At 37.6% G+C, this 23,242-nt stretch overlaps 1 long non-coding RNA gene across 1 annotated transcript in view; it reads left to right on the top strand.

Annotated features, from left to right (window-relative positions):
* The first annotated feature begins 14,790 nt into the window (after positions 1–14,790).
* LOC115506348 overlaps positions 14,791–23,242 on the top strand; it is a 44,391-nt gene continuing 35,939 nt past the window's right edge. The window contains exons 1-2 of the long non-coding RNA XR_003966325.1: positions 14,791–14,877; positions 17,234–17,313. This is a non-coding gene — a long non-coding RNA (uncharacterized LOC115506348). The remainder of the gene's footprint in view (positions 14,878–17,233; positions 17,314–23,242) is intronic.

The raw sequence follows: 23,242 nt of genomic DNA on the forward strand, positions 1-23,242 counted from the left end.
GTTGCTGAATGTTGTCATTGAACGAACGTACACTTAGGTATTTTAGATTTTGTGAAGCTTAAAAGAAAGTTGTAGGACTCAGCCTGCCTCCAGGACTATAAAAATTTGTTTTCCTTTTTCAATTACTGGAAATTTGACACGTTCAGTTCGTTTTAATGTTTCGAAGAGTGAAGCATGAAGTTACTTTTCTGTTAATATTCATAACATTATCCTTTTAAAGGGCCTAGATGCCTAAAATTTATGCCAACCCAGAGAATTGAAATATTTAAAACTACAAGAATGTTTATAATTATTTTCCGTAATTTTCCCCTTATGGCTTTGTTTTTAGGAGTTTTCTTGTAATATTTCAGATCAAAGAGCCGAGCGGGCATCTCAGATTTTAGGCTGACTCTGGTTTGTATTTAAAGCTTGTGAACTTGCTATCGTGGTTTACACTTGATAACGGCTTGTGATGAAATCCTGTCACAATGACTACATAGAGGATTTTTCTTACAGGAAATGGGGCATGTCAGAGTGTATTTTTATTCTGAACTGTAGGTGAGGTCTTATTTAAATGGAAAGCCCAGGTTTTGTATTAAAAAATAGATATAAATTGCAGGTGACGTTGTGGGGCAACAGACTCAGATACAGCTGGGGAGAATGTAAATTAGTATGTAATCCAACGCTCCCTCACCTGCAGAGCCGCACCTCAGCCAACCTTTCAGTGTCCACACTAGCAGGTTGAGGGTGGGGTCCATACCACACCAGTAACCTTGTCACTCCGTGGTACCCAGTGGGTTCCTAGTGTTATGTGGTTGTAGAATCCTTCCTGAGCGACTCTTCTTAACTGGCATATAGTGTACCAGTATTTCATACATTTAATTATAAAATAGTGGCTAAAAGGACTGTCTGTTGGAGTCTTCTGTTGTTGATCGTAGACAAGTTACTTAGCGTCTCTGGGCTTTGATTCTTAATCTGTTATGAACTTAACTTCATTGGTTATAAGGATGAAATAAGAAAATACTTATAAAGCACTCACCACAGTGCCTGGCTCATGTTAGTCGCTGAATAAATGTTAGTTTTCCTTGTTACCCATAATAATAGTGTAAATTATTTTTACATTTTCTAAAGCAGAAATCCAGAAAGTATGGATTGAATTGTGCCCCTTGCCAAACTCATATGTTGAAGCCCTAACCCCCCAGTGTGACTATTTGTGATATTAGGGCCTGTGAAGAGTTAATTAAGGCTATATGAGGTCATAAGTGTGGGACTCTAATCCAGAAAGGCTGGTACCTTATAAAAAGAGGAGCTCCCTTTTTCTGACAGCAGAGGGTGGTAAGCCGGGAAGAGTTCTCATTAGGAACCGCACTGGCAGGCACCTTGATTGCAGACTCCCCAGTTTCCAGAACTGTGAGAAAATAAATGTCTGTTGTTTAAGTCACTCAGTCTCTGGCATTTTGTTAAGACAGCCCAGGCTCACTAAGACAGTATGCTTTTGCATTTTCTAGAAGCAAACAAAAAAAATTTAATGTAAACTATTCAAAATAAACCATTGCATTTCATAAATTAGGTATATCTGTCAATGGACCATCTCATGCAGTAGTTTGGCAGTGTAATACTCAGGTTTGTTTTTTTTTTTTAACTTTTTTTTTTATTTTTAAGAGAGAAAGCGTGAGCAGGGGAGGGGCAGAGAGAGAGGGAGACAGAGGATCCAAAGTGGGCTCTACGCTGACAAACAGAGAGCCCGATGCAGGGCTCGAACTCAGGGACTGTGACATCATGACCTGAGCCACCCTGGTGCCCCGATACTCAGTTTTAATGCATTTTAGAAAACATTCTAGAAAAAAACACTTCTTCCTTTATTGAAGCTCTGGGAAGCTCAGACGCTTTTCAGATTTCTTATCCTCAAGCCTTCAGTACTTTTTGGTACAGTGAACACCTCTGTTTAGCTGTTAGTTTGCAATTCTTATTAATTCACTTCTCTATTTTGATGGCAAATCGTAAGAGGGTTTTCCTGACTACACAGAAAACTGGAGACAGAAGCTGGTGCTGGATTCTTAAGTTGAAGTTTGTTCCTGCAGTTTGAACTTAGGACAGAGGGAAAAATACCAAAAAGGCTGCTTGCTAAAAATGCAATTTATTTTTGTAAATATTGTAGCAGTCAGGTTCTGTTGCAGGGAACAGAACTCCTAGAATTCACTCTAAGGAAAAAAAAATTTTTCTTACAGGATATTAACATGTTACAGAATCATAAGTAGACTAAAGAAACATAGGTACAATTCTGAGAAAAATACCTGAAGTCACAATGAAAGGTAAGCCATCAAGGGAGCTGCCTCCTGTCTGTGACCAAGATGCTGTCTGCCAAATTGACTGCTTTGCCTACAGCTGCTGATTCCAGAACTATACCTGACATTGCAACACTTTACCTGTTGTCTGTCTCCCTCTACCACAAAGGAACTTAGTTTTTCTGTTCGCGGTTATGTACCATAGCACTGAGGACAGATATTGGTTTGTAGTAGGGATAAACACACAGCATCATAAGTAACACTCATCCAGTAAACCAGCAGGGCTGATGTTGGATAAGCCTTTAAATGGAAGGCGTTAACATGAGTTACAACTCATTTGTCGGTCATTGCCTGTAAGATCAACTGAATAGACTCTATTTGCATTTCTCCAAGATTAAAGAAAAGGAGAAAAGTAGAGAATAGAGAGCGGTAGCCAGAGACAGAAAACGTGTCCTAAAAGGTAAGTCATACAGAATTAATCAAGGTTTCAACATCAGAAGATCCAGAGAGTGAGAGCAGAGAGGATGGTTAGATGAAACTTACAAGAAAAAAATGTTCAGAACAAAAGGGAGACATGAATCTGCAATGTGTAAGACCTATTAAGTCCTGAAAAGGAAAAAGTCTGTATGGAGGCATATCTTAAAATTTAAGGATAGCAAGAATAAAAAGATCTTAAAAGCTTCCAGAGCGCAAATACAGATCCTCCATAAAGGAATGAGAATCAGGCTAGCAATAGGCTAGCTTTCCATCAACAGAACTGGATGTTGGGATGAACAAGCCTGAAAGTTCCATAGGAAAATGATTTTGAACTTGGAATTCCAAACCAAGCAAACTATCAATACAATATGGGGGCAGAATGAAAAAGAAAGGTAAACATAAACCAAGAAAGCTTTCTCTCCCAAATACTCTTTTTTTTAGGATGCTTCTTGAGAATGTGGGCTGGCAAAACAGGGGAATTATCCAAGAAACTGGAGCAGGTTGGATGTATGAACAATAGAACTAATTCACAAAAGCAATGAAGGCAAGTCCCACGATGACAACTGTGCAGCAGGCCTGAGAGCCCCCCATCCAAATTGAAGGAAGACCTCAGGGCTGCAAGAGAACTGCCTACAGAAAGAAAAGAGTCCTTAGATGTGACAGTATCCTGGAAATGTTGGGAGAACCTGTTCTAATGATGCCATGAAAGCAGACAATTTGAGATAAAAGTAAAAAGGCAATTAGAAGTCAAGCGGGTGTATGACCAAAAGTATACAAAAAACAAGTACAGTCTAGTCATGGAATGCAACTCACGAGGGCAGTGGATAAGTGGACAATGCTAATGTAGATGTAAACATTGTTTACGGATATTCAGATTTACACTTCACCTGTAGATGAAGCAAGAATCTCATAACAATGGTTACAAAATGTATTTTAAATGTTAATCATGACAATGTAAAGAGACCAAGAGAGGTGAAAAGAAAAGTATGGAATACAATATTCTTATTTGACAAAGTAAAGAGATACTGCTTATAATTGAAACAAGAAATATCTTTTTAAAATTATTATTGGGGCACCCGGGAGGCTCAGTCAGTTAAGCGTCAGACTTCGACTCAGGTCATGATCCCATGGTTCACGGGCTCTGTGCTGACAGCACAGAGCCTGCCTGGGATTCTCTTCTCTCCCTCTCTCCCCCTCCCTGACTCGCTCTTTCTCTCTGTCTCAAAATAAATAAATAAACTTGAAAATAAAATACAATAATTATTTAACATCATAAATGTAATTAATGGGAAAGCTAATGATAGCCATATAATTCATTAGGAGTTGAAGGTAGGGAAAATCTGAGGTGGTTAATTTACTAAATTCTTACCTCTCTGGGCAGGAAGTGAGCATGCAAGATCTAAACTGGTAAATTCAGAATGAGCAGCATAAGCTGCTAATTAATAATAATATTATTAATAAATATTATTTTAATAAATAATTATTATAGGTAATAATATTTAGAGAGAAGAGGGTACCAATGAGGTAAATGTGATTGCTTCTGGGGAACAAGATTGGGGGAATTGGGCAAGGATGGGTTTGGGGCTCATTGCTTTGTGTTCAACCCACCTGACCTGATCCATTCACATTCATTCATATAACAAATATGTATTGTGTACCAAAAATGTGCCAGGCACACAAATGAAACAGAAGATTTGGAGACACCGTATATTTTCTATCACAACAATGCCAAAGTTTAAAATAGAACATTAGCCTTGTTCTTAAAAAAATTATTAGGCAATTGATTCCAACCATGTTGTTCCTCCCCTCTCTTTAAAACCCTTCCTCTTACCTTGTCATGTTCTACCATAAACTTTTCAGTCATCTGACCCCCACATCCAGTCTTATTTGTTGGTGCTGTGGGGAACCTGGGGATGGGACAGCAGAGGACAAATAAGCCTGTCTTACCTTTCTCTACCAGTTTGGGGACTGGGGGAGGTCCCACGATTTCTGTGGAGGCGATTTGTGGTTTTGGAGTCCCAAACTGACATGAGCACGGAACAAACATGATGAGGTATTGGGCAGACTACCTGGGAGCAAGAGTAAGAAAAGCCTTCTCTTTTTCACATATACCAGAGTAGCACTTCTCAAGCATGGCTGCATATTAGAATCACCTGGAAGCGGAAAAATAAAAAATAAAAAGAATCACCTGGAAGCGTTTAAAAAACAATGCCCAGGTAGTATGAAGTACTACTGATGAAATGAAAAGTCCTTGGCGAAGGGACTCTAGGCACCTGATTCAAGTCATTAACATGCAATTCACAACAGTGTTTGCATAACTGGTCGAACTGACAAAACAAATTAGAGCTTCAAACCACTTTTCATCCTGATATTCATACTATAGTGAGTCTGAGGGAGAACTACACTCCTTTGATCCCATAATACATAGTTATAGTGTAAATAGAAAATGAATAGCTTATATTTCATTAATAAAGTTAACTGATTGGTCAAAAGCCCCCTACACACACATAGCAGCTTACAGTTCTAATCTGACCTTTTATTCTCAGTGTCTCCCCCCCCCCCCCCCCCCCCCATGCTGTTCTTTCCAAACATACCAAAGCAATCTCTCCTTAGGATTTTGCACGGACTGTTCCTTCCCTCTTTCTAGAATACTCTTCCTACCATATCACACGTGTAACTCCCTCACCTCCTTGAAGTCTAGTCAAATATCGCCTTCTCAATAAGGCTGACTCTGAACACCTGGTTTAAAATTATAACCTGCTCTCCTTGTCCCAAGTCGGTACTCTCAATCTCACCTTACTCTACTTTTCTTTTTATCATAGCACTTATTACCTTCTAATATATAATACTCCTGCTAAATGGATCGACTGTGTAATGTTTGTTCCCTCCCCTTCAAATGTGAACCAATAAGATAGGGTCTTTTCCATTTTCACGAATGAAACCTTAGTGTCTAGAATAGTACCTATCACATAGTTAGCACTCAATAAATATTTGCTGGGCTTCAGTGGGCTCTTAAATATCATTTAGCTCATTATCTCTATAAAAGATATGTGTTCAGCCATGTTATAATAAGATGTGTTTGGAACGTGCTAGCCTTACGCTGTTACATAAATTCTTTGTGGAGTTGTAAATCTATCCACAAATGTTCTGTCTCCCAGTGGAGCATGCTGGATATCTGGGCTGGGAGTCAGAAAACCTGGGCTTTAGTCTTGGCCGTTAACTAGGTATATTCTATTGGGCAAGTTACCTTCACCTCTCTTAGCCTCACTTACATAATCTATAAAAGGAGATTGGTATAAATGAAATTCCAAGTTTTCTTCCTCTTCCATCATAAAATATTTTATTACCACTTGTGAGACTGAAACACAATGTAAAGTTTGTGTTGTCTTCCATTTTCTTATAAAAGCAGTTAAAATATGCACCTATTGCCATATTACAAGATGAATTTATATAAAATTTATATATTAACTGTAGAGTGGTTAACAGTTATCTTCCGTGGAATTGGATTGTCCTTATTTTAATCCTTGCTTAGCTACTCATTAGCTATGTATCAAACAAGTTATTAAACACCTTTCAGCCTCAGGTCCCTTCTTCTGTAAAATGAATATAGTAATGGTGCCAATTTCAGAAGTCATTATATTTACTGTGAAAATAGATAACCCATGCAAAACATTTAATATGGTGCATGGTTCTTGAGAAGGCCTCAATAATTGTTAGTTATTAACTTTTTATGAAATATTAATCTTAGCAATACTTTCTGTTGCATGGGTTTGTGGAAATAAATGAAGACTAATCAGATGAGAAAAGCGAAGGCTATTTATTCTGAGCTTTCTGTAGAGCAGAGTTGGCCACCGTCATTTGTATTTTGGAAGAAACTCAAAGGCAGGCAGATGAGTGGGAAGGCTTTCAGTGGAAAAGAGGGGAATTTTCAGGTAGGCCCCTCTGGTTGGAGACTGATGGCGAGGGGAACTTCTAGGCAGGCTACCTAGAAGCCAGACATCCATGTGACTGGTTAGGGGTACATATTTGGCTTTCTATGCTTGCTACTAAGTCAGAGGCAGGAACAAAAAATAGGGGAGCTCGCAGTTATTTAGCAAGTCCCAGACATTTGGAGCCAATTATTACAGAAGTTATTTTGTAACTGTCCATAATTTCCTGGATTGTCACGAAAGATAGCAATCTAGCTCCCTGTAAGTATGACAAAACAGGCTGGCTTCCTGGGCTATTAATTATCGATAGGGGGCTGGATTCCCGGAGCAAGTTGCTGCAGGTTGTGGGTCAAAGTTCTATTTTTTTGAAATGTTTATTTATTTTTGGGAGAGGGAGAGAGAGAGTGAGAGCGAGAGAGAACAAGCGGGAGAGGGGCAGAGAGAGAGGGAGACACAGAATCTGAAGCAGGCTCCAGACTCAAACTCACAAACTGTGAGATCATGACCTGAGCGAAGTCAGAAGCTTACTTTACTGAGCCACCCAGGCACCCCCAAAGTTCTATTTTTTTTTTTTAATTTTTTTTTTTCAACGTTTATTTATTTTTGGGACAGAGAGAGACAGAGCATGAATGGGGGAGGGGCAGAGAGAGAGGGAGACACAGAATCGGAAACAGGCTCCAGGCTCTGAGCCATCAGCCCAGAGCCCGACTCGGGGCTCGAACTCACGGACCGCGAGATCGTGACCTGGCTGAAGTCGGACGCTTAACCGACTGCGCCACCCAGGCGCCCCCAAAGTTCTATTTTTATACATGGTTTGATCATCGTCTGTTTGCATATTCAGTCTCTCAGATTTATAAGAATACAGTAAAAACGTAATTTCCTTCATTGAATGAGGCTTTTTAATATCTCAGAATAATATTAAATCTGGGCAATTTAATTAACTCAATTCATTAATTTACATCCATAGAGTAGTTTTAGACTTTGTTTCCACTAAGAGTCATTTTAGTGCCAGAAGGAGATTCGATCTGGATGATGATAGTAGCTGAGACTTATTAGTAAGGTTATGAAGAATATTGACTGCAGGAAAATAGATTGTTTTAGTTTTTTCAATAGATCAGTTATTTACTTGATTTAAATATTGATATTTTGTTGATATAAACTTATCCAATCAACATCTTGCAAAGTATATTTACCTCCCCTTAATCAGTTTTATCCATAAAAAAGGATTAGAACAAATATAATTATAGATATCCTCTCTACCTACCCATCCTCTTCAATGATTGTTTGCTCATTAAGTTAGAGGAAATTCTAAGAGCTTGGCAAAGTTATTTTTGGAAAGGGACCCATTTCTGACATTTCTCTCCAGAGGCTTTAGCATTTCAATTTATGCCCCCAATAGGATAATTTCATAAGGGCACTGGCATTGCTTTCTTACTTTAAAATGGATTTTTGTTATTTTGCTCCTAACTTTATTCTCTCATTTTCTGAGACTATTTGGCCTTCTCGGTTAATAAAAGAGTCTTATGTATGTATGACTCTTGTATGTGTAGTTATATGATATAGCAGTTCTTTTGCATGTGTGGATCTTAGACTCTTTCGAGTTACTTAACAATTAACAGTGACTTGGTTGAAGATTCTCACTCCTTTTGAACATCCACCGCTATTTTGCATTTATGCCCTATCGATTTGAAAGAAGGAGCTGTAAAGTGAAATACATCAAGATCAGATTACTTGGAAAGAAAAGTTGAATAGCCAACATCATATAATCTCTTCTTGATATGTTTCAGTGATAAAAGAGGAGGAATTGTAAACCTGGCATTTTAAAGCACTTACGATTTAAAAATTATTTTAAAATAAGACAAATACCCTGTATTTATGTAACAGGGATATCATCAGATAGATAGCATTACTAAAATAACTATGTATTTGTCCTTGCTCTCAATCTTAAAACAGGTTATTATAAATCCCAGAAATAATCGCTTTACCCATAAATGTGAACATATAGTTATTTCTTAAGTTGTGTTTTAGAATATGTACCAGTCGTAACATAGTTAAATTAATCTTTTATCGACTGTCTAATTGCCTGTTCCATTTCTATAACTAGAATGTTTGATAGGGTTGTACTTTTGGAAGGTGGCCAAGGACTGTGCCTATTTGTGCTTTATTTTTAGGAACAATAATAGAAGTCAATAAAAACTCAAGCAAAGTATGCTAGAAATTTAATGCGGCACCCGGAGCCCAGAATCAGAATTTGGAATCAATTTCTGTAGAAGCATGTAAAACAAATCTAGCTTCCACATGCAGTTCCAGGGAGGGTGGGAGGATCAATTTTCTTTCCTGTTTAAAAATACTGCATTTGCAAGGTTTGATCTCCAGAGTTAACAAAAGATACCGGAGCATTACAGAAATTAATTAAATAAAGAAATTTGAAATCTATCTACTCAGTACTGTTTTTCTTATGAATATATATTTTATTTGCAGAAAGATTCTGTTTGGCTTATTATCTGTCTGCTCTTATTTAACGTACTGTCTTGTTCTTTCATCGTGATTTATATTCTTTCCTTCTTTACAAACACGTCAAAGTATCTTTCAGACTAGATTGTGACCTTTTTTCTAGTCCTTGGTGTGCAAATTCTTCTATTTGTTGTGTCTGTTAGCACCTTCTCCAGTGATTGATTTCCTCAAGAAGAATATGATCTCCAGCTATAAATTCATCTCCAGCAGGAGCCAACTTGGGAGCTTATGCTGGGGTCTCAGGAAGTAGATACCACAGCCTAGTTGCACATTTGCTTCTGCTTAGACTGGGCCAAATCTAGACCAGTTTTAATGAAAATATCTCAGCTGAGGATCATTTGAGCCAAGCAGAGAGAATGAAGTTTGACTCGAGCTGCCCACAGGCTGAGATAGTAGGTTCCTGTGGGTGACTTCTTTTCCACCCAGCTTCCTTTCAGTTTCTTTTTTTAAAAAAATGTTTTTAATGTTTATTTATTTTTGAGAGAGGGAGATAGAGTGCGAGTGGGGGAGGAGCAGAGAGGGAGACACAGAATCTAAAGCAGGCTCCAGGCTCTGACGTGTCAGCCCAGAAGCCGATGCAGGGCTCAAACTCACAAAGTGCGAGATCATGACCTGAGCCGAAGTCAGACGCTTAAATGACCAAGCTGCCCAGGCGCCCCATTTCCTTGCAATTTCCTAAGCAGGATCAGTGGCTGAAGTTTTTCCATTTCATGAAAAGGTCAGCTCCTTATGACTCTTGCTCATAGGCAGGAAGTTTATAGGTAGGTCTTTTGGCTAGGACATACTTCATTCATGTTTCTCAGAATCCCAGCACCCTGCTCTCAAGCATCATATCTGGTTTCAACATGTCCATTAGCTGGGAGGACCTTATAACTTAGCATCCAGATCAGGGCACTTAGAAAATTGGAAGGGGACATTGTTCTAACAACTCTGAAGCAGCAGGTGCAAAGCAAGCCTATCCTTATCAAACCAGTACATTGTCACTCTAAAGTGTAAGCTTTTTTGGCGTCTGCTCCTACTCTCTAATCACTGCCCCATGTTTTCCATTTCTTTATTTCTACAATCTGGAGAATTTCCTGTCAATTTCTAGCTTGATAGTACTTATACAATTTCCATTGTTTGGGGTGATCCATGTGTTTGTGTTAGGAGGAAGAGGTCCTTCCAATATCAACTCGTTCTGAATCCGCTGACCTATATTTATGAATATCTTTAATATATGCAAGTCTTCCTGCTCCTTGTGAGTTCCAATTGAGTTTATTAGCGATTTCCCTATTATTATACTCACATTTACTTGTATCCTAGGTACAAAGGTAGTAAATAACTTTCCCCTTGAAATAGCTGACTGAATTTTGTCTAGTACTATATGGTTTCTGGATGTTCACCATTCCTAGGGTAACGTAAAATTGTTCTTTTATTTCTTTCAGAGGATCAAACTAGTACTTTAAACTTGAATTTACTACTGATGTGCCCAATGCTTAATAATACTTTATTGCTATTTGACATGTAATTACAGCCAGAAAAACTTCTTTGGCAGTAGAATTCACACCTAATTGCTCATTGCTTAGAGTCAGGACACCATTCTATGAGAGCGGGACTAGCAAAAGCCAAGAAAGTTCTGAATAGACCGAAGACCGAGAAAACTAACAGAAAACAACACTGACACATGTGAACAAAGCAGGCCTGTTTTTCAATCTGAATTAAGTCAAAATGGGCAGTAGGTTTTTGGCCTACAACAAAAATCTAGTTACCAGAACTGAGTCACAAGGTAGATGAGCTGAACCCATCAGGCAGAGTCCATGCATGTACTGAGTTTCGATATTCATGGTACAGCTACAAATCAAATGAGGCCAAGTGGGCCATGAGCTCCCAGAGAAGAGGCTACTGGAGCGGATTCATTACACTCTTCTTCAGTCCCTTCTTTGTTATTCACGCCTTCAGACATGAACAGACATCCATCCCTTCCTTCCAACATGATCATTGGTTGCCCTCTGAAGACTTACAGGCCCAGGCAGAGCACTCAGGCAAGGAGAAACCTGGTGCAAAGAAAGCAGGTGGCAACAAGCCTCCATTACGACAACTTGGCTTTATTGCAACTCTGGCAACTGCCTTTTCTACCTCCTCCACTAGTTCAGTTCCAACTTTTCCCTAGTGACCATAACCCAGGTTTTCTTCCCGCTTTGCATTTCTATCTGGGGCTCTCCTACCATCAACCCATCCTGGTGGGTTTTGTTCAACAAAGCTTTTTACTTTCTTATGTTGAGGAATGCCCCAAACCCTATGTAATTCACCGATGTGTTACACTTCTTGGCTTCATCTTCTAAAGGTATATTTTAGAGCCAAAACCTGAAATAAAATAGAGTTAAAGCTTTATTTACTCTCTTCACAAAAGAAAATATTATGTTCTTTTTTTCCTCTATAGATAGAGGTTACTTGAAAAAGTTACTTTTGGTTACTTCTGGTTACTTGAAAAAGTACCGTATTTCTGATAGTGTTGATACAGTTACCACTTCTCCGATTTTCATAATGTGTTAACCATGTTAACCTGGACATTGAAAGAGAAACTATACATTTAATGCAACCACACAGAAATGACATAGAAATATACTTGTGGATCTCACCTATCCTCCATATTTAAATCACACACTCCAGAAAATTCCACTGGGTGCCACTGCTCTCTTCCCTGTCTTTGACTCCCTAGCCTACCTACACAGGTTAGGATTCCTTGACAATGAGTCAGTTCATGTTCTGTTGGATAAACATTTTCTTTTCTATTTATTTGATCTCAATACCTGCCTGTTTTCCATATCCTGACCAAAACAAATTGCAGAAATTATCCCTTCACCAAAAATATCAACCTTAAGCCTTTGCAGAGAATGTAGGGTGTGAGGTCTATTTTAACTGCTGGTTAACCCCTTCCACTTAACTTTCCAGTGACATCCAAATCCTAGCAGTTATGGCAATACTCCAAGATAGTTCTTGTCTTGAGCCTTTGTGTCAGCTTTATTCTTTCCCTGGAATGTCCTTTTTTCAAAAAAAAAATTACTGAGTGGTATTCCATGTATGGTATTCCATTATATAAACTACACAACTATTTATCAGTTGATGGATATTGGAGTTATTTCCCATTTGGGGTTATCATGGACAAGAATTTAAAAATAAAACTGCTGTAAACATCCTTGTAGATGTGTTTTCGTTTCATTCTGGGGAATACCCAGGAGTGGGATAGCTGAGTCAAATGGTAGCATATCCTTACCTTTAGAAAAAAATGCAGAACTGTTTTCCAAAGCGGCTGTATTACTTTATCCAACCTCATCAGCAATGCATGACAGTTTCAGTTGCTTAATACCCTCAACAACACTTGGTGTTGTCAGTCATTTTAATTTTAGATATTCTGGTAGTATGGAAAGTAGCATCTCATTTTGGTTGTAATTGGCTTTTCATGAATGATTAATACTGTTGAGCATCTTTTTATCTGCTTATTTAGATTCTGAGTACAGGTTCTTTATATAGAGTTTCTCTATATAAGGTTCTACTCAATTCATTCCTCTTAGTTTTCCTTGCGGCAATAAAGACGTGCAATAGTTTGTGAAGTCATACTATCAACCCTTGATGACTTTGCTCCACATTTCATGGAAGAGAAGTTAAGCCAGTTATTTTGAATTTCTCTCTCTAGTAGCTGAACTAGATACCAATCCAAACAGACACATCGTAGTATGTTGCCTGTCTCTTCTTAACCTCTGGGGGAATTTGGTTCATTAATTTCCTTCTAATAGTCTATATCAAAGTTGAAGGAGTTGGATCTGAAACATTAATGGAGTTCTTAGTGGTGGGGAGGGTGATTTGCATTAATGTAGGGGAGAATTACAAGGAAGAAAATTTTGGCTCAGAACAGGAAAACTTTCCAACAAAGAGCAAAATGATTCATGTAGAAGGAAAAGATGGGTTTTTAATTCAGCTGTGGGCTGGCATTTGCTAACGATGTGATCTAGACAAGTTACCTAAACTCTCAAAATTCTTTCTCCTAATGTATAACATGGGGATAATAATTTTTCATATCTCTACTTCAAAGGAGTTTTGTAAAGGTGATATGAGATAATACATGTGAAACGTCTGTGCAAATGCAACAGAATTAGCAGTAGCAAGAGCAGTAGCAGAAGCAGTAGTGATAAAAATAAACATAGGTGTAGAAATTAGCGCTGATCAGCATTCAATGTGCTGCCTCAGGAAGAACGAAGCCTCCTGCTTCCTGAGGTGTAGATGCTGGACAACCAGCCTTCAGCATGTTGTGCAAAGGAATCCATTGGACAGAACTTCAACCATCTGGTCTCTAATGTTCTTTCCAATTCTAAGCGTCTGTATCTTCGTTACTGTCAATCACTCTATGCTTTTTCTGGTCCTTTGGCAAAGTGCCACAGTCAGTACCCAGGGAAGCAGGGACACAGTATAAAATAAGAGGTAGTGAGATATTTTAAGTACTCTAATTATGAAAGCTGTTCATTTAATTTCTACCACCTCCTTCAAAACATTATTAGTGAAAAGCAAGTAGGATTCAACATTAGTCACTTTTAGGAATGCTGAGCTCAAGTTGATCCTTGTTAAAGATAAGGCATGGATTTAAGTTGTAAACACAGAGCTCATGTTTTGAGATTCTTGGGAGCGAAGATTTCCAAGGTCACTGGTATTTTACTTAAGGTACTTACTTAGGCTGATAGCTATATCTGAGTAAATCAGTAATCAAGCAACAAATAAATGTTTAAGCTAAATGAATGATATATTTATAAAATGAATAAATTTATAAAAGTATAAATTTTTATTATACCCAAAGACTGGACAGATATTAAAGGGAAAATGGGATATTTCAGATACATGCAATTTAGTAATTTTTAAAAAACTAATGTTATTAGGAATAGGCGTTTTGGGGTTTATCAAATATCTGGATGCTTTAAAAGCACTTATATCTAAATACTTTTCAAACGTGTTAAAATTAAAAACCTCCTTCCTTTAAGAATATATATTTGAATATCTACTTTAGAAATAATACCTGATTATTACATAAAGTTAAGAAAAGTGTATACATTTCTATAAAGAGAAGAATGAGAATTATAAGAATCATACCACTAAATGTAACCACTGTTAATATATTTGCACATTCCATTCTGTAATATACATACATATACTCATATAAATTCATTATATATATATATATATATATATACATACTTTTAAAATCCTGCTTTCATTAAATAGTTTTTGAAAATAATATTTTAATAGTTTCCTAATAGTATACCCTATATTTTATATCTAACATATTTAACAGTATTCCCTCTTGTTGAACATTTGGGCATAAAACATGGGACTTACTTAATCATCTAAACCAGGCAAATTCCATTCTGAACCCTTGTGTGTGTATGTACGTGTGTGTGTTTATCCCCCAGTGCAATGTAAGTTTGGGTTGGCTCAGATTGTTGATGTCTTTTTGTATCAAATCCAGTTGTCTGCAGACAGCTAGGTCACTGTGACCCCAGCTATCATAGTTCTCTTCCTCCTTGCCAAATATGACCATGGGCTGACAGGGAGTTCTTCCAAAGAAAGAGTGGAAAGCAAACCATGCTGTATTCCAATGGCTGCCACATGCTCACAGATTGTATTAGGCATCAGACTGGTCACTGCTTTAAGAGGGAAGTTCTTTCAAGGTAAGTAATTCTTTACCAGAAAAACAAGGTCTTTATCTGGAATCAAACAATCTTGAATGGAAGAAGCTGAAGATGCAATGTTGTACTTTCTACAGAGGATATTTTAAGAAAAACTAATTTGATCTGAAAATGTAGACTCAGAAACACCAGCTGGATAAAATTGTAAAGGAAAATAACTTAAGAATCATATGTCCCTTATATTTTAGGAAAAACCAACCTCGTAACTATGTAAATAAGACAGAGCTTACTGGCTAGCTAGGCTAGGTCAGCAACATTACAATCTTAATGAAAAGTTAGAGATGTAGCTGGTCATAGGGGCGCAGAGGGCTTGGTGGGCTGGGAACTGAGGGTGAGGAAGAGGCTCACAACCCTCGTTCCCACAGCCCACAGCTGTCCCCTTCATTCCTCACAGAAATTGGACGAGCTCTCTACCATTAGGACAAACTCTGGGTTCATACCACGAACCTATAGCCACTTCCAAATAATTCAAATGTCCCACACCCAAGGCCCAGAGAGTGCAGAGCTAAGATTCTCTCCAAAACTTCTTCCTCAGGTAAACTTTTTAAGAACGTTTGTTTGTTTGTTTGTTTGTTTATTGAGAGAGAGAGCATGAAAGAGCAGGGGAGGGGCAGACAGAGAGGGAGTGAAAGAGAATTCCAAGCAGGCTCCGCATTGCCAACGCAGCACGCGGGGCTCGAACCCATGAACTCAGAGATTGTGACCTGGGTGGAAATGAGGAGTCAGTCACTTAACCGACTGAGCCACCCAGGCACCCCCCTCAAATGAATTTAATGAGGCTTGGGATAATGTGGAAGTGAGACCAATGGAGCCACATCTTTGGACTGTGGCCCTTTAGATATTGTGTTAATTTGGTGAAAGCAAATGCAGAATGTGTGACTGACATGATCCCGAGGGTCAATGGGTGAGAATTAAGGAAGAGGGAAACATCATAACTAATACAGAGTATTTGTCAGGCACTTCTAAGAACATTTTACATATCAATCCATTTAAACCTCATAAAAATACCAAGGACATTTTTTCACTACAAAATATATTTTGTTTCTGATTACATTATAACGAGTAATGTTTGCCTGTTAGTCATTACACATAAATGAAGCAGAGGAAGACCTAATTCTTGAGTTACATCTAGGCAATGGGGAAGAGTGTAAAAGGTAGTTAAAGAAGGGCAGGTTGATAACTGCTTAGAGGGAAGCAAGGCCTGAACAGCTCCAAGTTACCAGGCTGCTCATCTACATTCTGAGAGAAGGTGGGTTTGGGCTTCTGACAGGTTATCACTGGTGAGTCATTACTTTTTAACCCTCTACATGTAACGCCTTTCTAGGACAGCTGTTTCTCCCAGGTTATTCCCCTAGTTTAGAATGTCACTGGCTATTGGTTCAAAGTTTAGATAAGCAATATCAACCAGAAGCAAAAATGTTGACTTTTCCTTTTACTTAAAAACATACCAAGAGATTAGAAAATGCTATTACATGGGAGGTGAATAAGAGTGAACACCTACAGAGCCTGACAGCTATTCCAGAACACAGCCCTGTGAAAATCCCCGCGGACAACATGGGGAGGTTAAATCATTTACACGAGACCACACAGCTCAGATATGTTGAAGTCAGGATTCCAGCCTTCCAAGCCTGGATCTCCAACCCACACCGTCAACGACTGTTCTCTGAGAATATCAGATCTATGCCCATCTGGACGTGAATGCTTGAATACATCATTGCATTTCTCAATTTCTCTGTTTTCCTTTCCTTGATTTACCCACCTTAGTTGTTTGAGAGTGAAAAATGATATAGCACATGCGAATGTGTAAATAACACTATAAGGTATCGTTTTTCATTGTTTTAAGCACAAAGCTCTAGCAGTTGTGAGATCTCCCCTTAAAGATAACATTGTATCGGTAGTTCCTTTTACTCCCGATGGAACTCCTGGTGCTGACTCCACACAGCCGGCCTCAGAGTGTCTGTTTCCAGATGACACTGGGGAGGTGGGACCTGGGCTCGATACCCCTTACTGCTTTCATCTACTGAAGGTGAACCGCAAGTGAGGTGACCCGCGGTGCCGCAGCAGTCACGCAGAGCGTGGTTACACTTTTGCTGGTTGGCTTAGTGCTGTTCATGTTCTTCTTTTCCTGGTCTTATTTTATTTACTTTTAATTTTTGTTTTAATTGAAGTATAGCTGACATACAATATTAGTGTCAGGTATACAACATGGCTTGACAAGTATATACATTACAAAACGCTCACCACGTGTCCCTACCACCCGTCACTGTACAGCAATATTACAATATTATTGACTATATCCCTATGCTGTACTCTCCATCTCCTGGTTCTTTTCAAATAGGTGGCTGGCTGCTACTGCATCTGTCCTGGTGCCTTGGACTGCCGTGGACCCTGCCCTTACTATGTTCTGCTGTGCCACAGGTTGGAGCCCAATGATGGGGAAAGATGATTCAGTGATGAGGAATGGGGTGGGGGGGGAGGTACACAGGGAAGGAGAACTAGAAGCAGGATAGATACGACTTCTGCTCTTGACTGTGGGTAACTCACCCAATCAAAAGCAAAACCACAGCAGTAAGCATGTGAATCACAGAAGACTCACTTAAAAATTGTTCAAAAATTAAAGAATACATGTTTACACCAGAATATTAGACTAGACAAAAAAGAGAGGAAGATGATCTTTCTTTCTTTCTGATCAAACACCTTTTCAGTTATTGTTAACAATTCTGAGGAAATTAATTGTCATAAATAATGACCAGACCCCCTGCCAGCCAAAGGAAAAGATAAAACCTTATAGACTTATAGTTTAAATTGATCTTAGAATTGAAAATTTTGATTAACATTCTGATGAAGAGCTTATCTATTTTTTAGGTAGTTTCATAAACAAAACTCTATAATGTGTATAATTCTTATCAAGGCCTGATCTTTGGATTATTGGATAATTTGGATTATTTGGATAATAAGGCCTTATTAAGGAGTTGATCTTTGAACATTGAAGAAAAAGCCTAAGTCCGATATTTTGGCATAAACAATTATTCTTTAATTTTTGTTATTTTTAGTGTTATACTAATTCTTAAACAAATTTCAAATGATTCTTCTATGATTCACACGCTTACTGCTGGGACTATATATTTTTTTAAAAATTTAATGTTTATTTTTTGAGAGAAACAGAGACACGGAGTGTGAGTGGAGGAGGGGCATAGAGAGAGGGAGAGGGAGACACAGAATCCTACACTGTATCCAGGCTCTGAGCTGTCAGCACAGAGCCCGACGCGGGACTCAAACTCACGTACTGTGAGATCTTGACCTGAGCCAAAGCCCGACGCTTAACCAACTGAGCCACCCAGGTGCCCCACTGCTGTGACTATTTTTGATGTTCACTATAGTGTTGGTTCTTGTGGACTGAGATTACATTGGACAATGGAGGCTTTTTTTCAGATTGTAAAAATAAAACACTTCCAAAGGTCAAAAGTCAAAATGTGAGGAAGACATACTGTTTCTATTTTGGAAAATTCCTGTAGAACTGGTCTTTTTTTTTTTTTTTTTTTTTTTTCTAAAAGACAAAATATACGTCATTGTTTACTTATCTATAACCATCCCACTTATTCTATTTGGGGCAGGGACTGTGGACCTTGGGGAGTGTAATGATATGAAATCAGGGTGAGTTTGGGAAGTAACATAAATGGCTCTAATAACACATGCAAGCTTTTAGCATTTGATTCTATTCTGGAAAAAAACAAGTTTAATTCTAAAGGAAAAAACTTGTCATGTGTTAGCTGAGTTCTATTTAAAGGTCTCGGTATTTTTAATTATAAACATAGTTCTCTCTGCTTCTATGGGCCTCAGCCATATGAATATGTTGTGCAGAGAGACCACGAGATGCAGTCAGTAATGTAATAAGTAGATTAAAAATACAGAATGTAAGTTTTCTGCAGCTAAATAAAATAAAATACCCATCCCTTATATGAAACACTTGGGTTCATATGTGTTTTCAACTCTTTTTTAAACATATGCCTTTCATCATGCACATAATAATCTTACCAGGGTCTGAGGAATCACCCTATAATCAAACACATTAATATGTTCACAACAAAATAAATATTCACACTAAGTGAAATGAATAAGGACTATAAATAACCTCACATCTTTTTAGGCAGGTTTTGCTGTCTAATGAGTTCACACCACAATTATAAAAAAGCTACAGAATTTTTGCATGTTGGAATTGAAGGGAAAACAGACCTATAATGATGCCATAAGGCAAAATATTATATTTTTCTCTGGCTATAATCTATGCTATGTCCAAAATAAAATACATATTTTAAAAGTTACTGGGTTTTAGGGGTGCCTGAGTGGCTCAGTTGGTTAAGCATCTGACTTCAGCTCAGGTCATGATCTTGAGATTTATGAGTTTGAGCCCTGCATCAGGCTCTCTACTGTCAGTGCCGAACCTGCTTCAGATCTTGTGTCCCCCCCTCTCTTTGCCCCTCTCCCACTTGTGCTCTCCTTCTCTCTCAAAAATAAATAAACATAAAAAAAAAGTTATTGGGTTTTTTTTTTTAGAGCGAATTCATTGAAAAGGGGAAATAAATAAATGTCAAATTTATTTTTTTTATCCAATTTCAGATATGTTGAAATATCTCAGAATAAGAAAATACAAGACTTTCTGGTATTTTGTAAATATTGACATTTAAAAATAGAGCTGTCAGGGGCACCTGGGTAAGTCAGTCAGTTAAGTGTCGATGTCTTGATATCAGCTCAGGTCTTGATCTCAGAGTTGTTGGTGAGTTTGGGCCCCATGTTGGGCTCCATGCTGGGTATGGAACCTACTTAAAAAAATTAAATTAAAAAATAAAAAAGAGCTGTCATACTATCTACCATTATCCACTTTATATATGTATGATTTAGTATAAGATAATATGATGTCTGAGATTTGCCATCATATGCTAGCCAAAAAAAAAAAAAAAAAAAGAATCGGGGGGAATAAATGAAATAAAATTGGCAAAATATTAGTAATTGTTGAAGCTGGATAATGAGGATTCATTATATCATTTTATTTTGGGGTGTGTTTGGAAATTTCTATAATCAAGTGTTTTTTTGTTTTGTTTTATTATTTTTTTAATACAGATGAACAATCTGCCCTTTAGCAGTCTTATTTTTTTATATATATATTTTTAATTTTATTTATTTTTGAGAGAGCGAGACAGACAAACAGAGACAGAGGGTGAGCAGGGGAGGGGCAGAGAGAGAGTCTGAAGCAAGCTCTAGGCTCTGAACTGTCAGCACAGAGCCCGATGCGGGGCTTGAACTCAGGAACCATGAGATCATGACCTGAGCCAAAGTGGGACACTTAACCAACTGAGCCACCCAGGTGCCCTGTAAATTGCACTTTAATAATTCAAATGAAAAACAAATCAAGCAAACAAAATGTTGCACTTTTCAGTTTTTAGGGTTGGAAGCAATTCGAGAAACAATTGGACTGAGTGGTTTCCAGCTCTGCTTGACTTTGACTTTCCCTTTGAGATTTTCTCAAGTCTATCCAGGCAACACTGCTTGAGGAATGTGTTGCTCTCACTTCTTAAAATGTTTCTGTCTTTTAACTTACAACATATTTTCATTTAAAAAGTTGGAAGTAATGAAAAATTATCAAATCTTACAAAATTTAACGTTTCTTCCTTATCTACTTTTTCCTACAGCCCTCTTTCCTTAGATGTAACCATTTTTTTCAATTTTTATCCTATTACACCTTTCTTTATGCAAATGAAGATATACATATCTATTTTTAACCAAATTGTATCATGACTAACATATTATTCTGAAACTTGCTTTTTTATTCAGTGACATATCACGTGTACCTTTCAACTGCTTATACACTTGCTTCATTATTTTAAGCCTAAATTTTATTCTAGTGAAAGAATGTACCACAGCTTTTTAAACCGGTCCTCCACTGATTAACTTTATTCTAATTCTTGGGGCGCCTGGGTGGCTCTGTCAGTTGAGTGTCCTACTTCAGCTCAGGTCATGATCTCTCAGCTCGTGGGTTCGAGCCCTGTGTCAGGCTCTCAGAGCCTGGAGCCTGCTTCGGATTCTATATCTTTCTCTCTTTCTCTGCCCCTCACTTGCTCACACTCTTTCTCTCTCTCTCTCAAAAATAAATAAACATTAAAAAAATAAAAAAATAATAAATTTATTCTAATTCTTAATAATTTCAAAAATGCTACTAAGAATAGTCTTGAACAGATATCCTTGCCCATTTTATGTGAACGTTTCTGCTTAAGGGATAATAAGAAATGCACTTACTGAGGCAACAGATATGTGTATTTTGACTTTTTTTTTTGATAGGTACTATTTTACACTCCTAAAAATAGTATATGAGAGTATCCTTTTCTTCACTGTGATATTTTGAATTTTTGCCTGATAAGGAAAATTGATATCTTACCTTAATTTTCACGTCCCCATTTATTAGTAAGGTTAAGTATTTTAAACTATGTTTATTAGCCATTTGCATTTATGTTCCTAGACTTGCCTGGTAAAGGAGAACAGAATCTCTCACCCCAGAATTTGCCACTTTGGCATATTGAATATTTTAAATTCAAGACATCTTAGAAACAGGAGGTACAAGAAGGATGCTCTGACCCACATTTTTCCCCCTGAAAGCAGGAGATAAAACTCCCATGTGAAAAGTACCCTCCCTTTACCAGAAAGAAGGAAGACATTCTTTTTATCATAGATGGGGAATCTGGAGCCAAGAAATCTGTACAAACAAACCTTGTTAAATGAATCCTTATCTTCCTGGTTAATTCCTCACCATTTACTATCCCTACCCTACATTCCTTTGTCTTGTCAATTCTTCAGAAGTATGTTGTTGCTTTGTCTAAGGGATATCAAAGCTCCCTTCTCTGGTTATTTCTCTGGGTCTTCAATCCCTTGTGAAGGCTCCCATATACACACAAAAAAATTACATGAATTTGTATCCTTTTCTCCTGTTAATCTGTCTTATACCAATAAAATTCTTAGGCCCAGCTTGTGATGCTAAGAGGATAATGGAGAAAGTTCTTGCCCTGCATTGGTCCTATCTGTAACTATCTTTTTTTTTTTTTTAATTACATTGTCTATGGGAGTAATTTGTTTATAAAGGATATAAATCATGGGTCTCGCATGTTGCAAATATTTTGTTTAGGTCTTAAGCCTATGAAGGCAGTGATTGGAACTTTGCTTGGCTTTAGAGAAGACTTAATACTTTATTATAAATTGAGAAAACAATGGTATAAATCATGGGCTTCAAAATAATTCTCACTGACCACCAGTCACACTAAACACCTGGTCTGAGGCTCAGTTTCTTTCTCTGTTTACTAGGGATAATAATACCTACTGCATGAAATTCCTGTTTGCTGTGGTGCATGTAGTTGGCCTGGTTCTGTAGATGCTCAATAAGGGAAATTATTTTGTTGTGCATTTTTATTATCTTGGTCTCCTGAACTTCCAGATACTGTTTCATCTTGATTTGAACCCAACTGTTATTGTTCTGACACTTAAAGATACACAGTTTTAAGGGGCGCCTGGGTGGCTCCGTCGGTTGAGCATCCGACTTCAGCTCAGGTCATGAAATCATGGTTTGTGGGTTTGAGTCCTGTGTCAGGCTCTGTGCTGACAGCTCAGAGCCTGGAGCCTGCTTCAGATTACGTCTCTGTCTTTCTCTGTCCCTCCCCTGGTCATGCAATCTCTCTCTCTCTCTCTCTCTCTCTCTCTCAAATATAAACATTAAATTTTTTTAAAAATAAAATGAAGAGACACATTTTAGGAAAATAACATATATTAGTTGTGAAGGAGTTGAAGGTAAATCTGTTATAAGTTTTCCTTTAATTTTTTTTTCTGAAAAGAAGAATAGTTTCACATTTAAACATTTAATGTTTAATATTACCTTAATAATATTATATTTTAAAATTGCTGCTACAGCAATAAGTGCATTATCATCACCAATTATTTATTGTTTCACACAAGGTGAAAAATGTGTGAAAATTTATCTTTTAAGTCGCCTTTCATAATTTTTTTATATGCTGCACTACTCTAATTATATTCTAACATATTCTGTATTTAATAGAACTTAAAACTTTTAAGCTATTTTCCCACCGTAATAAATTGCTGGCTTGTAAATTGATATAACACCTATGAAAACTAATTTGGTAATACAAGTGTCCTGGTGCATTGAAGATGTATCTTAAGATACAACTTTGTTTTATCACAAGGAAAGAAATAAAGCCTGCCATATACAACGGCAGATCCAATGATTTCTTTCATGTATAACAATGATTTTATACTTAATGAGTTTAGACGAAATTGTGTTATTTATAATTGT

Source organism: Lynx canadensis, chromosome F2, assembly GCF_007474595.2.
Source record: "Lynx canadensis isolate LIC74 chromosome F2, mLynCan4.pri.v2, whole genome shotgun sequence".
Lineage (NCBI taxonomy): Eukaryota > Metazoa > Chordata > Mammalia > Carnivora > Felidae > Lynx > Lynx canadensis.